This window comes from Bufo gargarizans, chromosome 2, assembly GCF_014858855.1.
Source record: "Bufo gargarizans isolate SCDJY-AF-19 chromosome 2, ASM1485885v1, whole genome shotgun sequence".
Classification (NCBI taxonomy): domain Eukaryota; kingdom Metazoa; phylum Chordata; class Amphibia; order Anura; family Bufonidae; genus Bufo; species Bufo gargarizans.
This window is the reverse complement of record NC_058081.1, coordinates 583,232,408-583,247,291: the sequence shown is the minus strand read 5'-3', so window position 1 is coordinate 583,247,291 and position 14,884 is coordinate 583,232,408.

Sequence of the window (14,884 nt, the reverse complement as noted above, 5' to 3'; positions counted from 1 at the left end):
ATTTCATACCTACTGAAATCTGAGCAGCTGAAGATATTTTTGAGCTACTCAATGCATTCCTATGGAGAGAGATTTTTAAGGTTTTTTTGTACTAAGCAGTAAAAGTTACCGCTAATACGCCTTTTTACAACGGTCATTAAAGGGCCTTATTCTAGTCTGCTGCCTTATAACGGCAGCCTAGTCTTAGCACTTCACGGGTTTCCGATGCAGCAGAGAGCGGAGGTTTGGCCCGATTCAGCAGAAGAGCCAATCTGGGCCGTTTAACCACTTAGATGCTGCGGTCAATAGCGACCATGTGGGACGGACCACCCAAACGTTACGCGAACGCATGAATGAGCATAGATCCAATATCAATCGAAAGGTCACCACTCATAGCGTCTCCCGCCATTTTTTATCATTCACCACGACGGGGACCCCATCTCGCTTAAAGGGAACCTGTCACCGGGATTTTGTGTATAGATCTGAGGACATGGGTTGCTAGATGGACGTTAGCACATCCGCAATACCCAGTCCCCATAGCTCTGTGTGCTTTTATTGTGTAAAAAAACCGATTTGATACATATGCAAATTAACCTGAGATGAGTCCTGTCCCTGACTCATCTCACATACAGGACTCATCTCAGGTTAATTTGCATATGTATCAAATCGTTTTTTTTACACAATAAAAGCACACAGAGCTATGGGGACTGGGTATTGCGGATGCGCTAACGTCCATCTAGCAACCCATGTCCTCAGATCTATACACAAAATCCCGGTGACAGGTTCCCTTTAAAGTAACTCCCCTTGAAAGAGAACCTAATTCTTACCAGATACTTTGCCGTAAGGAAATGTATTGGATCTATAAATTCAATACTTTAGTTCCGTTTGGACTAAATAAATCATTAGAATATGTGAATTATTGAAGACTATGGTGGCCACAATAGGCACCACCTTTGCAGATCCAACCATTTAGCCTTATTATTTATAAGCGTATTTTTAGCGTTATGTAGAAGTATACTTTATATTCATATATCCATTTATAAGTGTATTTTTACCATTATTTATAAGCATACTTTTATATTCATATAGTCATATATTCATTTATTTATGGTGATTTATTTATATTTATATATATATATATATATATATATATATATATATCCACTTCTTAAGAGGGGTCTCTATCTATCTCCTATTGGCACTCCGCAAACGAGATTGTGGGGTGCCGAGGTCTTCACATGGCTGCCTGGGCCTAATGAAGGCCCCAAGCCTGCCTGCATTATATGCCCATCAGGCTCTGCACTTCTCTGGCAAACGATTATGGTGCCTGTCAGTATAGCATTAACAGTATATCACACTATATTGCATATGCATTACATTTTATTATAGAAACTATCAAAAGATTTCCTAATAAAGTCACCTTGTGGCACTATTGGGCTGCTCCCAATAAGAGTCCGGCTCGGATCGGCTTTACAGCCATAATAACAAATAGTGTCAGTCAGCACTAACTACCGCTGGCACTTAAAATACCGGCTCTTACCTCACTGAGGCCAGGAATCTCGGTGACACATACCTTCCGTCAATGACGGACTCTTGCACCTTCCTACTATATATATATATATATATATATTTGGTATCGCTGTAATCATACTGACCGAGAGAAAAGTTATCATGTTATTTATGCCAAAAAATTTAGAATGTAAAAACTCAGTGGCACTATTGCTGTTTTCTCCCACTCACCCGTTAAAGGGAATCTGTCACCACGATCTTAGACTATTCTCTGCAGTAATACACCAGTACTACTATACATAAGGAGTCCATAAGGATCCGTCCCCATTGACTTACATTGTGTGCCAGGACAGATCCGTTTGGCTCAGTTTCATCAGGCTGCAGGCAGCGTTTTGGTGTCCACCTCCAGAGCGGAATTGTGACTGAACGGAGGCAAACTGGTGAATTCTGAGCAGATCCTTTTCCATTCAGAATGCATTAGGGCAAAACTGATCCATTTTGCCCTGAACGGATCTCACAAACAGAAAGCCAAAACGCAAGTGTGAAAGTAGTCTCAGTTACAAACTGTTTAGCAGTACAGCAGTTCCTAGTTGTCTCCAGATAGGAACCAGTGTTTAGTAAGAGAGACTGCTGAAGAGAATAGAAGATGCTGAGACTGGGATACTCTGCCACAGACCTTGGGTCACCAGCCCTTTGATCATATAGCCAGCTGTATATGCATGCCTGGAGGTGTGGCAAGTCCAGGTTTGAATGTGCCTTGATTTTGATCTAATGGTAAGATTCAGGTGCACCTGTGCGGCCTGTGTCACATGAACTAGTGATAGGTGGGACTCACAGCTTCCTCCCTCCTCCCTCTTCTGTCTGTCTTTCTTTACTATGTGCAGGAACAGGACCTGTGGTGACGTCACTCCGGTCATCACATGGTCCCTCACATGATCCATCACCATGGTAAAAGATCATGTGATGGATCATATGATGACCGGAGTGACGTCACCACAGGTCCTGTTCTTGCACAAAGCAAAGAAAGAAGAGATGCCGGCTGCGAGATCAAGTGGCTTAAGGTGAGTTAAATTATTATTATTATTATTTTTTTTAACCCCTCCAGCACTTTTATACTATGTATTCTGTATTCAGAATGCTATTATTTTCCCTTATAACCATGTTATAAGGGAAAATAATAATGATCGGGTCTCCATCCCGATCGTCTCCTAGCAACCGTGTGTGAAAATTGCACCGCATCCGCACTTGCTTGTGGATGCTTGCCATTTTCACGCAACCCCATTAATTTCTAAGGGGCCTGCGTTACGTGAAAAACGCAGAATATAGAGCATGCTGCGATTTTCACGCAACCCCATTCATTTCTTGTAAATTCTTTTTATTTAGCAAAGTTTTAAGATTACAAACATGAGAGTAACGTCACTCTCAGTAAACATAAAGAAAGCATTTATATAAATAATGCAAATCACAAAATTCAAAAAAACGGGGAATAAGAAAAACTAGGGTGAGTGATGGGACAGTAGGAGGCTGGGGAAAGGGAAGGGAAAGAAAGGATAGAGGGGGGAAGGAGGGAAAGAGGAAATGAGGAGTAAGTACCAGTCAGTAACCCAATGATCAATTCTCATATTTCGGAAAAAGCATTAAACAAAAAATGATATTAAAGATGTTGAGAACGTACGACTTACAATCACAGAATAAAGAAAACAAGCAGAAACACCCCATTCATTTCTATGGGGCCTTCGTTATGTGAAAAACGCACAAAATAGAGCATGCTGCGATTTTCACGCAACGCACAAGTGATGTGTGAAAATCACCGCTCATGAGAACAGCCCCATAGAAATGAATGGGTCGGGATTCAGTGCGGGTGCAATGCGTTCAACTCACGCATTGCATCCGCGCGGAATACTACTCACCCGTGTGAAAGGGGCCTAAGGCCCCTTTTACACGAGCGTGACGGATTAGGTCCAGATGCGTTCAGGGTGCGTTCAGTGAAACTCACACTATTTTGCAAGCAAGTTCAGTCAGTTTTGTCTGCGATTGCGTTCAGTTGTTCAGTTTTTTCCGCGCGGGTGCAATGCGTTTTGATGCATTTTTCACGCGCGTGATAAAAAATGGAAGGTTTACAAACAACATCTCTTAGCAACCATCAGTGAAAAACGCATCCGTTTTTCATGCAGCCCCATTCACTTCTATGGGGCCAGGGCTGCGTGAAAATAGAAAATGCTGTGATTTTTAGGCAACGCAGAACTGATGCCTGAAAAACAACGCTCATGTACACAGACCCATTGAAATGAATGGGTCAGGATTCAGTGCGGGCGCTATGCGTTCACGTCACGCATTGCACCCGCGCGGAAAACTCGCTAGTGTGAAAGAGGCCTAAGAGATTATTCAGAACAGATGTGTTCAAAGGTTGAGATTCATTTTAAAGTAGTAGAGAGAGTGTATTGAGGGCTTCACTATATACAGTGGCTTGAAAGCTGCAAATTAGATGTAACTGCACCAAATTGCTCTTTCGTATAGCATCAACTTAAGTTGTAGTTACACTTTTCTTTTAAACACAATAGTGGTATAATTTGGTGTGCTTAGAAGGGATTGTCACGTCATACGATACCTGCCCACCTGCCGGAGGATTACCTGCTAACATGGTGGATGAGGGTCCTAGCACATTTGCAAATTGTTATAGATCAACTTCATTTGTTAAATTGTTAATTGCAAAGATATGGAGGTAAAACCCTGAGCCCCTCATTTGCAGCAAGTGAAGCGTCACTACAGAGTTGAGCTTACTACTTGACCATCTGTTGTGTGCGGATAATCCTTACAAACTACAGAGGAGCGTCAGAAACTTCTGTCAATTAAATCCATGATTCTCAAAAAGTGACAGTCTGTATCAGGGATGACAGAGGAATGTACTAATATTTATCTTTGTAACATCATATCTATCTATCTCATATCTATCTATCTATCTATCTATCTATCTATCTATCTATCTATCTATCTATCTCATATCTATCTATCTATCTATCTATCTATCTATCTATCTCATATCTATCTATCTATCTATCTATTATCTATCTATTTATCTATCTATCTATCTCATATCTATCTATCTATCTATCTATCTATCTATCTATCTATCTATCTATCTATCTATCTATGTTATATTTATCTCTAGGAGCTGTCATAAAGAATGTTTGTGTAGATAATTACTACTGTGGATATTTTATCCATCTATCTATCTTTCTATGTCAAAATTCAAGAGGCACAAAAATATAAAAATAAATGATGTGCAAGCAGCTGTGGATATAACTGTAAGGGCTTATTCAGACGGCCATAGTGTTTTGCGGTCTGCGAATTGCGGATCCGCATTACGCGGATACCGGCCATGTGCGTTCTGCATTTTGCACTATGATACAATTGCCTATCAGAATTGGACATGCTCTATCTTTTTTGCGGGGCCGCGAAACAGAACACGGTGTGCTGTCCGCATCTTTTGCGACCCCATTGAAATGAATGGGTCCACACCCCTTCTGCAAAATTGTGGAATGGATTCAGGCTCATTCATGCGAATGGGTGTGAATGGGCCCTAATCCAGAGCAAGACAATGAGGAAATTCTGCAGCCCTCCCCTAATAATTCAAATTTATAGTTGTTTTTTCACCAGAAAACACAGCCCCGGTAAGAAGACATTGCATCTATCTATCTCAAGGAGCTGTCATAAATAATCGTTATGTAGATTACTCTCGTGGATGTGTTAAATATTGCTAGATATACTGGTAATATCACATAGTATGATATTTTTCTAGATTATCTATCTATCTATCATCAATCTTATATTTATCTCAAGGAGCTGTCATAAAGAATGTTTCCGTGGATTACTCCTGTGGATGTGTTGCATATAGCCGGATATACTGATAATATCACATAGTGTGATGTATTTCTAGATTTCAGAGACAGTTAACGCTCCGGCTATGTGTTGTTGATACAGCCAGTAGGTGACCATGCCGTGTGAGTGGAAGAAAAAAAGAGATCTGATTTGTAATACATCTTTTGAGGATGGCAGCTGAAATTCATTGCAAACTTTATCTGCGTATTTTATCTGATGTATGCCTGCGCCATGTTTAGCTTCCACCAAATTTCGGATCTGGATTGTTAAATGTGTCTAAATCTGTGATGCTTTATAAAGACTGACAAACATACCTCTACGATGCTCTAGAAGGCGTTTTGCCTAGTTGATAGACTTTGTGATAAAGAGGACGGTCATTTCCATCACCTGCCCATCATCTAGGACAGTGATGATGAACCTTTTACAGACTGAGTGTCAAAAACTGTAACCCAAAACCATTTATCACAATGTGCCAACACGGCAATTTACCCTGAATACTACAGTCCAGTATAGTATATCGTCCATGTACTTTATCATTTCTCTATAATATCCTGCCTACATTCATAGCGCGCCCTGCGCTGGTGAATGTCAGGTGAATGTCAGGAAAAGTGTAAGGCGTATTGGTACACCATAGACTTTTTCCAGGCCGCGAGTGCCTACAGAGAGGGCTCTGAGTGCCGCCTCTGGCACCTGTGCCATAGGTTCACCACCACTGATCTAGGACCTTCCGACCTAGCTGTTAGGAGGTGCTGGGAGCAGTGGTTACATGAGGGGACACACAGAAAAAAAGCTATGGACAACCCAGACAGACCACCAGGAGAAATGATTATTTGATCATCTGACAAGCATGAGTAGCTCCCACTGTTTCATTATCCACTATCCAGAGACAAGTGGCACCTTAATTACACACCCAGTCCCTGCCTGGACCATTTCCAAGTGCTTAGTAGAAGAAAATTATGTGTCCTGCCATTATGTGTCCTGCCATTGACAGCCAGCCATCGTCGACTTCGCTTGCAGAGCTGTTGTGAATGAGAAACCAGGACTGCTATGGACTGGACCTGTATCATCTTTAGCAACGAATCCAGGTACTGTTTGGGATTCCACAACAGTTGTGTTGGAGTATGGAGGCCTGATGGTGAGAGCTTCAGTCCTGCCTGTGCTGTGGAGCGACACACTGGCCCAACTGCTGGTGTGATGATCTGGGAGCCATCGCATATGACAGTCGGTCACTCCTGGTAGGGACATTAACCCAGGAATGTGTCTGATAGATTACAACAATTCCTTAGCTTCCCGCTCACCAGATTTATCTCCAATCAAGCTTTTCTGGGACCAGCTGGGACACCAGCTTTGGCAACCGAAAAGTGTGCAGGATCTACAGGCCCATAGCCGAATGTGCTGCAGGATCCCATACAGAACCTGTGTGCCTCCATGGTCAACTGTATCTCATCCTGTATCCAGGCTAGAGGCTGCATCTCATCGTGTATCCAGGTTATAGGTTGTATCTCATCCTGTATCCAGGCTAGAGGCCATATCTCATCTTGTATCCAGGCTAGAGGCTGTATCTCATTCTGTATCCAGGCTAGAGGCTGTATCTCATCTTGTATCCAGGCTAGAGGCCGTATCTCATCTTGTATCCAGGCTAGAGGCCGTATCTCATCTTGTATCCAGGCTAGAGGCTGTATCTCATATTGTATCCAGGCTATAGGCTGTATCCATCTTGTATCCAGGCTAGAGGTCGTATCTCATCTTGTATCCAGACTAGAGGCCATATCTCATCTTGTATCCAGGCTGGAGGCGGCCCAACAGGTTCTTACATCCTCCTTTCTATTGTATAGTTTTCCCCAATAAACTTATCCTTTCGCTCCAATATTGTGATCACAGTGATCATTCCATTCCAACAACTCCTTCTGGTTCATTTCTCTACAGCCGAAGTAAAAGATGCATTGTGATTGGTTGCTATGGGCAACACAGCCAGTTTTTTTTATTTTTTATAAATGAGAACCTGACTATAGTAAATAAGCCATCGCTATCCTGCATTTCATGTATTCTTATGGGATGTAACGTGTGCGCTATGGACACAGTATCTGTACCTCTTCAACCAGACAGCGCCAATATTTTTTACTGTTACTTGGGTATAATTGTGCTCGCTGTCCACTTGGATACACATGATCTGTGACGTATAAGGGGTCAATTATCAAACTGATGTAAAGTAGAACTGGTTTAGTTGCCCATAGCAACCAATCAGATTTCACCTTTCATTTCTCCAAAGGAGCTGTCCAAAATGAAAGGTGGAATCTGATTGGTTGATATGGGCAACTAAGCCAGTTCTACTTTACACCAGTTTGATAAATGACCCTCCATAGCCTCTATAAAACTGCAAGCTGACTTGAAGATAGATTTCTAAATATACTTTATGCTCAAAAATGGGATAAAGAGAACAAGCAAATTAGGCATCAAAAGTTGTGTTTCTAGATTCTGAGTTGGTCACTGATGGGATCTATTCTCATCTTGTTCCTAGCATCTCCTGAGCTCTGTCCAGCATTGATGGGCAGATTGCAGGAATGCTCTGACTTCACTCATTAGTCCAACCTCCTGCCAGGCCCTGGCTCTAGGTGTCCTGCCGGGCCTGCCCTTGATCTGTGATGTATGGGATACAGTGTTAGGGCAGACAGACACTTTGTCCACATGGAGCCTCCATGACCCATGCTTAACCATTAACTGCGCTTCTTTGAACTGAATATAATCACTCTAATTGCCCTCTCGGATATTTTTATTTGCTTTTATTCCCATCTGCCTTATTATTATCATTCTTAACAATGTCACCTTGGAAAATAATAAAATTAATTTGGTATTTTGCATTCATTGTGCTGCATGAACGTGTAATAACAAATACCCAATAACTCATGTTAAAAAATCCCAAACATTCTTTTATAAAGTTGATCCAAAATATAAATGTTCATGATTGATTAGACATTCTCTTGGGGTTTTAGACATGGATTCACAGTGAGCTTCTCGTTAGACAGAAAGTTTGTATGGGAGGGGCTTTGACAACTAAGAATATTCTTGATAAATAAAAACTATCTGCTCCTCTGCTAGTTAGTTTTGTATGTTTCGTACTTTGTTTCATCTGTTATAACATTTGAATTTTTTGCATTACCCAAATAAATTATATCATATTCAGACACGGAGAAAAACTGGATTTAGTAATGTGTCTGAGCCGAAAATCTGTCTAAAAACTGGGCACAATTGTGGCGCAATTTGGCGCAACTAGGGTTTCTATACTTTTTCTGGCTTGCTTGAACGTGGCAGGCTTTTTGGAAAGGAATGAGGCTTCATAGGAAAGGGACGTGGTCTAATATGGCACCGCTTTGCGACCACAATGTGCCATGATAGTTAATAATGGGCAGATGCTCTTAACATATATTTGTAAAATGTATTTTAATATAAAATAAAATAATAATATTCATACAAATACATCAATATCAATAATAATAAAAAAATATTAGACTATTCCATTTAATATATTCAAGGGGTTATCCAAGTTCTATAATGCCCTCCCATATGCCTGGTCCCCTCAAAGAGGTAGTACTTACCTCGCTCCCCGACACCCGTGTCGCTTCTTGTATCAGCACAGCCGCTGCTGCATCTCCCCATCTCGCGGATTAAAACATCCGGCGCCGGGGGGATCTTTGCTATCAATAGCAGGCCACGACAGGAAAGAGCCTCCATAACATTGCGGGTGATGCTAGAAAGGCTTGTACCTGTCGCGGCCTGCTATTGGCTGCCCCCCCAGCCTCCCTAGCGTCACCCGCAATGCTAGGGAGTCTCTTTCCCATCACGGCCTACCTATTGGCTGCCCCCCCAGCCTCCCTAGCGTCACCCGCAATGCTAGGGAGTCTCTTTCCCATCGCGGCCTGCTATTGATGGTGCTGTCCCACGACGCCAGATGTTTTCACCAGCACGACAGGGAGATGCAGAGATGCCGGTCCCGGGGAGTGAGGTACGTACAACCTCTGTGAGGGGCCTGGGTATATGGGGGGGATAACCCCTTTAACTGCGGGCCCTGCAGTTAATATATTAACTAGAATAGTCTATTTTGTTTTTTGTGTTTTTTATTGGTATTGAAGTATTTGTATGAATATTATTATTTTATTTTATATTAAAATATATTTGAAAAATATATGTTTAGAACACCTGCTCATTATTATCTATTAGAGTTTTCTTTATATCTATAGGCACCAACATTATTTTGCAGATATATACAGTTGTGTTCAAAATTATTCAACCCCCAATGCTGTAAAGGGTTTTAGGGAATTTAGTGTACATTTGTAATTGTGTTCAGAATGAAATCTTACAAGGACTTTTTAAAGAACCAAATGCAACTAAAATGACATCAATTGTTTTTGTAATACAGTATTAAATGTTTTTTTTTGTGATTTCTTCATTGACACAATTATTCAACCCCTTAAAGACTACCACTCTTAAGAACAGAGGTTCATTCAAGTGTTTTCGATCAGGTATTGAAAACACCTGTGGAGCAGCAATCAAGCATAATAAGCACCAATTAGGCAGATTTAAAAGGACTGTGATACTCAGCTCCTTCTAGACATTTACTGGTGTGTTTACAAACATGGTGAAGTCAAGAGAATGGTCCAGGAAGACAAGAGAAGAGGTTATTTCTCTTCACAGGAAGGGCAATGGCTATAAGAAGATTGCAAAGATGTTAAACATACCAAGAGACACCATAGGAAGCATCATTCACAAATTCAAGGCAAAGGGCACTGTTGAAACGCTACCTGGTCGTGGCAGAAAGAAGATGCTACCTGAAGCGCAAAGTGGAGAAATGTCCCTGTGTGACTGCTGAGGAACTGAAAAAAGATTTGTCAGATGTGTTTACTGAAGTTTCAGCTCAGACAATAAGGCGCACACTGCGTAATGAAGGCCTCCATGCCAGAACTCCCAGGCGCACCCCCTTGCTGTCTCCAAAGAATAAGAAGAGTCGACTGCAGTATGCCATAAGTCATGTGGACAAACCACAAACGTTTTGGGATAGTGTTCTGTGGACTGATGAAACAAAATTAGAACTGTTTGGGCCCATGGATCAACGCTATGTTTGGAGGAGGAAGAACAAGGCCTATGAAGAAAAGAACACCTTGCCTACTGTGAAGCATGGCGGGGGGTCAATCATGCTTTGGGGTTGTTTTGCTTCTACAGGTACAGGGAAGCTTCAGCGTGTGCAAGGTACCATGAATTCTCTTCAGTACCAGGAGATATTGGATAAAAATGTGATGCAGTCCGTCACAAACCTGAGGCTTGGGAGATGTTGGACCTTTTAACAGGACAATGATCCCAAGCATACCTCCAAGTCCACTAGAGCATGGTTGCAGATTAAAGGCTGGAACATTTTGAAGTGGCCATCGCAGTCACCAGACTTAAATCCGATTGAGAACCTCTGGTGGGACTTAAAGAAAGCAGTTGCAGCGCGCAAGCCTAAGAATGTGACTGAACTGGAGGCTTTTGCCCATGAAGAATGGGTGAAGATACCCGTAGATCGCTGCAAGACACTTGTGTCAAGCTATGCTTCACGTTTAAAAGCTGTTATAACTGGAAAAGGATGTTGTACTAAGTACTAAGATTGAATGTCACTTGTGGGGTTGAATAAAACTGATAATGATGTGAGCACAGAACAGACATTTGTGGTTATTTCATTATAAATGTTATGTTATATTTGTCTGACTTACAAGGGTCCTCTTTGATTTAATTGTAAACAAGATGACTGAAATGATCAAAATCAATGTCAAACTGGCCAAAACACTCAATTTCAGTGGGGGTTGAATAATTTTGAACACAACTGTATATACAGGTGAAACTCGAAATATTAGAATATCGTACAAAGTTTATTTATTTCAGTAATGCAACTTAAACGGTAAACTTATATATGAGATAGACTCATTACATGCAAAGCGAGATATTTCAAGCCTTTATTTGTTATAATTTGGAGGATTATGGCTTACAGGTTATGAAACCCCAAAGTCACAATTTTGAGGTACCCTTTGCTCAGGGGATATGGATTAATTAGCTGACTTGAGTGTGACACTTTGAGCCTAGAATATTGAACCTTTTCACAAAACTCTAATTTTAAGCTGCATTAATGCAATTCCTTTTAATTTGCATTACTGAAATAAATTGACTTTTGCACAATATTAAAAATTTTCGAGTTTCCCCTGTATATGCATTTTATTTTTATTTTATCGATTTAGGTGAGCTGTCTATTGTTTTTACCAAAATGTGCCATGTTTCTAGCATACATTTCTGTCTCAAAGTAAGCTAGCCAATAGTTGGTATGGAGTTAGACAAAAATATCTGTCCCTGCATCAGATTTATCATCCACCACTGTGATAAATCTGGTGCTGATCTAGATGGCCAGATGTCTATGTGTATGTCATCTATAGGATTAGTAAATCTGGGCCTAGATCTTTACCTTTTTTTATAGACAAGTGAAGGATCCACCGTACTATAATGTGCTGGCACTAAAGAGAAGTAAATGCCTTATTGACTCTCGGGGTCTAACTATGGGCATACTCTACAGCAAGTCCATAAGCAGGAGCTATTGCAGATCCTTATTTGTGCTTTATGTCAATCAATGTTATTGACTGAGAGGCACCACGTGACCATGGCTGTCACACATATTAGTGCACGTAGTTGTAAGCATATGCAACTAAATGGTGTACAGCAACACACTACGGACATATTCTCCTATACAAGCAAACCTATTGCCCTGACGAAGTGCGAAGTCCACACATGAACTGACCGTCTGTATAAAGCAGTTTTCCTTGCACCATCTTCAGCACCATAGTCTGACCAAACCAAGAACAAGGAAAATCCACCAAGCCCCATTTATTGAATATACATCATATAAAAAGCTATTTAAAGTATGTCATACAGTGAATGCAGGATGACATGCCAAGGTCCGTATTTGAATGTTACCTCCAGATAATCCGAAAGGTAGTCAAAATGCTTGATAATAGTTAGAAACAGCACATACTGCAATTAGTAAAGTGCAGTACATCAGTCAGAGCATACAATGGCCAAATGAAGGTAACAAGGCTAACCCATGTTCCTTTCAACCTGATAGCATGTGTCCACCATGACGTACGTTTGGCGGCAAGTCTTCGTCTGGCATTTAGGGGTCAACTGTAGTCTGATTCTGACCGCTATTGCATCTTGTTCTGTATAGTTCCAGAAAATGACTGCCTCTAGTATGGGTACTCATAAAGGAGTTATCCCATGATTAATAAAAATAAAAAAAAATCAGACATCGTATAGGACAGTGGTGGCGAACCTATGGCACGGGTGCCAGAGGCGGCACTCAGAGCCCTCTCTGTGGGCACCCGCACCATGGAAAAAGTATATGGTGTACCATCATGTCTTAGACTTTTCCTTCCATTCATCAGTGCAGGGCGCGCTATGAACAGCACAGGCAGCACATTAAATGTAGGCAGGCTATTATAGCTAAATGATAAAGTACATGGAAGATGTTGGCACTTTGCGATAAATAAGTGGGTTTTGGGTTGCAGTTTGGCCACTTGGTCTGTAAAAGGTTTGCCATCACTGATATAGGACATGGCAATCTCTTTCTAACAAAGCTAGAACCATTCATTGCTTCAACAGCTCTTCTAGATTTATTCAAGCTGGAAGCCCGGGGTGTGTGTCCTTTCTCATAAGTTGTGTCTTTTCTCAGGGGCTGTGTTCTTTCTTAGGGGGCATGTCTTTTTTACTGGAGTTCTGTCAGTGTAACTGTCATAGCCTCTAACAGTAGATGGGGCTGGTGGCAGTTGAAGGCAACTGAGCATGTGCGTCCACTGAGAAGGAAAAAAATACATTATAGGTGGCGCTATACATATACATTTATTGTACAATTCAGTCTATTTTTAATGACATGCAATTACAAAAAGTACTCAGATCCAGGTGTGTGTTTGAAAAACATAAAACATTTTTTTGTGGGACAACCCCTTTAAAATCAGTTTTATGCTTTTCATTATGTATGAGTGACCGTGACTAGATTAACATTAATTGCATCTGCTTTTGTCTCCCCCTAGTCCTTGGCCCGATGTAGCATTTAGGTCAGTGAAGATCTAGTAATAAAAGGTTTAACTCATCCAGATCTTAGTGGTACAATTAAAGGATTATAAGGATTAGGAAAGGTAAATTGAATCGGCCGTGTCTGAAGCCTGCCTCTTAAGCAAGCTGTGCCATTATGTCTTACCTTTACGTGGATTAGGACTGAAGCCTTTTAGAGGGACATTTTCTGTTCTGTATCACGTGGTAAAATGTTTACAGCTTCTTCCCTTTGATGCTTATTTAATAATGTGTTTCATTATAGCTCCTCTGCTAAAAGTGTGAGTGGAAACTTTACCAAACTTTTTGCAAACTTAAAGATTTTCACAATGATGAGTGATGGGATCTCAGTGAACTTAGATAGGTTTTCTTATCTGAAAGACCCAAGATCTTGAGTGCAATGAATGGCAACATAATATAGTCATAGAGGGCTATCCCATCTGTGCAATGAGCGGTCCCGTTCACCGTTGAGTCTACCCTGGAATGTGAATATCTAGGTAGCTACACCTCTATGATATAATTGATCTATCACCTATTTACTGCAATATTCAGTATATAATAAATCAAGAGCGCTGCGATCCAAGTGGATCCAATTTGTGCTAAGTCCAGGGATGACTTCTTTCTTCTCCTCACTCATCTATGTAGGTTATGTTATCTTTATCAACCATTATAGGATTTGTTTACCCAATTGATAATGACCCGTTTGGCAAAATTGTATTATTGGGAAGATTTTTTTTTCCTGGGTGGCCATCAATTAGAGACAAGTGAATTGTTCAAAATTAGAGATAAGCAAATTTCTTGAAATTCATCATACGGTCTACACCTATAACCACAGGTGCCAGAGTACAGCCGTAGGGGAGGGGACAGGAGAGAGACGTTATCAGCTAGCGAAATTCTGAATGTAATTTTCTTCCACATTGCCAGCTACCATACCCCATTATCTGGGAGGAGAAATTGCGCTTTGTACATGTTGCTGCTGTATGCGCTGCTATTTATTTTTTGCACTAAATAAAGAAAGAAGCTCTTTGTTATATAATCTCTGCAAACCAACCAAATAAAGTACAAAAAAGTGTGTCAGACAGGCCCAAACAATTTTGTACGAAATGTATTTGACAAGAATCTCAAATTTACTTAAAGGGACTCTGTCACCACTTTCTAACCCCCACTTTTAAAACTATAGTTCTGTCCATGGAGCCCCTGTGATTACAATGGTGTTGTTATATGCGAAATCTGCTGGCTCGTTTTGATAAAAAAAACCTTTTATCTAACCTGTCAATCATGAGGATAAGGTGCCCAGGGCGTTTCTCCTGGTCTGAACATGCCGCCCGCCGCCGCCGCCGTTGGTGCCCAGCTCCTCCTCTGATCCTTTCAGTGCCGCCTGAATGTGAAGAAATACGCC